General features: G+C 42.5%; 1 non-coding gene across 1 annotated transcript; it reads right to left on the bottom strand.

Annotated features, from left to right (window-relative positions):
* Nucleotides 1-3,353: 3,353 nt before the first annotated feature.
* On the bottom strand, nucleotides 3,354-3,425 carry Trnae-cuc (transfer RNA glutamic acid (anticodon CUC)). Its single transcript has one exon. It is a non-coding gene; the product is annotated as a tRNA-Glu (tRNA).
* Between the last annotated feature and the right edge of the window lie 427 nt (nucleotides 3,426-3,852).

The following is a 3,852-nucleotide window of genomic DNA, read 5'->3' as shown; positions in this document are numbered from 1 at the left end:
TTTCGGTGAACTTTTCTCCTATTAGGGTCCAAAATCGTTTATAGAATTCAATGGGCAGTCCGTCAGGTCCTGGAGATTTTTTAGCAGGGGAGCTGCACACGATTTCTAATACATCTTCCTTGGTGATGTCCGAAGAAATGTTCTCATCACCATCTCGCGATATTCGTGGAAGATATGTCCCAAAGAGGTCATCGTATTCTTCTTCGTTTGTTTCCCCTGACGCATACATACGTTCATAGTACGCTGAGATCTCTTTAATTATTTCCTTCTGGGTGGTGATTATGGTACCATCATCTATTTGAAGTTCATCCATGAAACTTCTTCTTCTATTTTTGGCGTGTCTGACAAGGTGGTACAATGCAGCAGTCTCATCTTCAGTGACTGACTTTGCTTTGGATTTTATTTTAAGTCCCTCCAGTTCCTTACGTTTCAGACTTATTAACTTTGCTTTTATTTTCTTGATGTCTTTTAATCTTGTAGGAATTGCATCTGTCTGATCGTAGAGGTCCCTGAGCACGCTGTAGTAGAATTCTACAGTCTGTTTCCTTTCTCTGGCCATATCTATACTAAAAGATATTAAAACTTTCCTTAGCTTCGGTTTCGCTCGTTGGGTCCACCATTCTATCACACTTGGAAAGTTGTTCAGTGAACGGAGACACATTTCCCAAGCTCTGGTTAGGGCATCTTCTAAGTCTTCTTCTGATAATAACGATATATTTAGATTCCACTGGCTTCTTACTCTTCGGGTAGGTTGTGGTGTTAAATTTACGCAGGTCAGCAACGCACTGTGATCGGAAAAACTAACGGGAACAGTTTCTGTTTTCAGTACTTTATCTGCTAAATTTTCCGATACGTAAATTCTGTCAATTCTACTACAGGAATTCGCAACAATATGAGTGAAGTTCACCATTGTTGGGTATTTTATTTCCCACGCATCTTTTTTAAAATCTCCCCCTATTATAAGTTGGAGGGGGTTTTTCCTCAGTAAATAAATTACGCTTTCATTAAAGAAAGTGGCTCTTGCAGCTCTATTACTGCTGCCAGAAGGAGCATATAAATTGACTATAGTAACTCCTGCTACATTTATTCCAATACCTCGCCCTGATTCTAATTTATCAACGTCATGTACGGGGATGCCTTCTCTAACTAAAATGGCCGTGCCAACATTCGTTTCAGTGGAAATATTGTAAAAATCAACGTAATTGGAAAAATTTAATTGTGGGAATACCACTTCCTGTAGGAGAGCAATATCCGTCGCTGACTCATACAGAAACTGTTTCAGAGCAGCTATTTTAACATCCGACTGTATTCTATTAATGTTTAACGTGGTAATCGTATATGACTGTAACATAGGGGGTGACCTTTTTCCCGCTAGTCTATCATTTCATGCCACTCCATGCCGGATACTTCCTGAGAATCTGACTGGAGACCACCGTCACGGTTTGCATTAGAACCTTTCTTTTTACTTTTCTTGCGGTTTGCATTGACACTAGCCTTCACCGAATGTCTGCTCCGCCCACCCCCTGAACAGTTTTCCACCGAGACCGGTGTCGGTGGATCTGAGTGGCAGTCGTGTGCCACCATCTCGTCTGCCAAAGGCGGCGCAGAAGCAGTTTGCAAACACTCTTCCAATGCCCCATCACTTCTATGAACACTTTCGTTTACTGTTTGTGTGTTATTGTTGTAAAACTCCACTTCTTCGTCTTGGGATTTGGACTGTGACGTCGCCTGTTGTTGACAATCACTCGCTACCTCGTCATGTTTGCTTTCAGTTGCATCTGCGAGTGAATCTGTCTGCATTGATTGACGTACGGGTACTGCAGCGCGGGGTTGTGGTGTCACCAAGAGCAGCGCATTGCCATCTACTGGCGCGTCCAGCGCTACAGAATGGGACTCTGATGTCACTTCGACCTGTTCAGGTGATGGTAGCATATTCGATCTGTCTACTGATGTACTTGACTCAGAGTTCGAATCTATGCTGACAATATTGTCTGAAACAGTTTCCAGTACTGTTTTCTGATTGTCACCTACAGCTTTCAGCGATAGGTTGATATCTTCTTCATCTGTGCTACTGCCGTCACAAGTTCGACGTCTTTTGTTAGTGGCTATACTACTTTTTCCAGCCGGATTGTCTACAGTGTCTTTCCTGAGTAAAGGTGGAAATGCTTCAAGAGTATTTTGTGGCCTGTCGTCTACATTCCCCGAAATGCTGGAAACTTCACCACCCGTCATCTGATTTTCAGTCACAAGATCAGCCAGTGTTAACCTTTTACGCTGTTGTAAATTATTCTGCAATACAAACACCTTTTTTGGACAGTTCTGCCGGAGATGCCCACTTTCATTACATATATGACAAGTCAAAGTCTGTCCATTGTATATAACGTGCGCTTTGTAGCCACAAACCAAAATATGAGATGGAATGTTTTGTTTGACATGCATATCGACAGAACGAACGCCACTAAAGCATTGCAATCTATGCTGGCTTGACCATCGTTCATTACGAATTTGTCTGACGTCACCGTATTTAGATAATGCGTCTTTTAAGTAGCAGTTTTCTACCTCAGGAGGCAAATTAAATACTCTGACTTGTTTATAATCAACATCAGCATTTGAAATAGTAACTGTACTCACCGAATTATCGCGATGGCGGAATTCAGCTTTTCCTTCAAATTTCTGCAAAATCCGTTCCAACGCCAACGGGGAAAGCAGCTTCACAAAAAAGCAGTATTGCTCCAAGTCATAATAAGCAGTGTGCGTCTGATCCGAAGTAATGCCAATAACGTCAACGATCCAGTCATGAATTTCTAGTGAACTTGGCTGAACATTACGGGTTGCTTTGTCAAATCCAAATCTTAGGGTAAGCTTTCTGGGAAACATTGTTGCCATGTCAGCAGTTAACAGTTCGCGAATACAAGGAAACTAAAATGCTGCATCACCACAATCACAATTTTACACAACACTGTTACGCAGAGTCATGAAATCCAAACAGAAGCGCCACAGCGCGGCCGCTCAGGACGGCCGGAAAAGCCGATATTCTGGTTCCAGATAAACGAAACTTCTGTGTAATTGCTTGTCAGAAGGCTATGAACGATAATGGACACCGCTCAAAGTGTAACTGTCTGTAATACAACTATATTTTTAAATTATTTCACAATGCGAACCAAACTGCGATCTCTGTTTACGTTGCTAAGCAGAGATAATGTTGCTAACCAGAGATATGCAACACGTCCTTGTATTTATCTTTCTAAAGCTTTATGCCGAGATCATTCGAGGTAGTGACTGCACTTTACGAACATACGTATTAATACCGAATACTTGATAAATTTTCTACGGCTATTTGTGGAGTAAAATTTTTCCGGTACCGGGAATCGAACCCGAGCCTCCTGGGTGAGAGCCAGGTATCCTAGCCACTAGACCATACCGGATACATGAAGTCCTCTTACCGTTTGCGTTTGAAACTTTCACTATACAACTACAGTCACGGTACTTGTGCCGAGATCGGAGGTTTGAAGAATATGACCACTGTCTTGCAGCATCTCATCTTAGAGGATTTGCCGCCGAACTAATAAGGCCCTTTGGCGGCCCGCCAGCTGCGATAAAGTTACCAGCCCCACTCTCAGGCGGCCGTCCCAGGGTTACAGTCACCACCGGATGGATCTTTCCCACAGATTTACTGCGGTGATCTGCTGCTCTTCAGTGGGAGCTATATAGCGTCTTTAGTTTCTTCTCATTTCTTGTGTCCTTTTCTTCAGCTATTCTTTCTTCGTTTTTCATATCCCATCTCTACGACGTCGTTTTGCTACCTCGCAATCCAACCGTTCCGAAAATTTCTATCTGAAAACTTTTCTCAGT

This window comes from Schistocerca serialis, chromosome 10 (assembly GCF_023864345.2).
Source record: "Schistocerca serialis cubense isolate TAMUIC-IGC-003099 chromosome 10, iqSchSeri2.2, whole genome shotgun sequence".
NCBI classification, from domain to species: Eukaryota; Metazoa; Arthropoda; class Insecta; order Orthoptera; family Acrididae; genus Schistocerca; species Schistocerca serialis.
The sequence above is the reverse complement of the archived record's forward strand: the minus strand, read 5'-3'. Positions and strand labels throughout refer to the sequence as shown.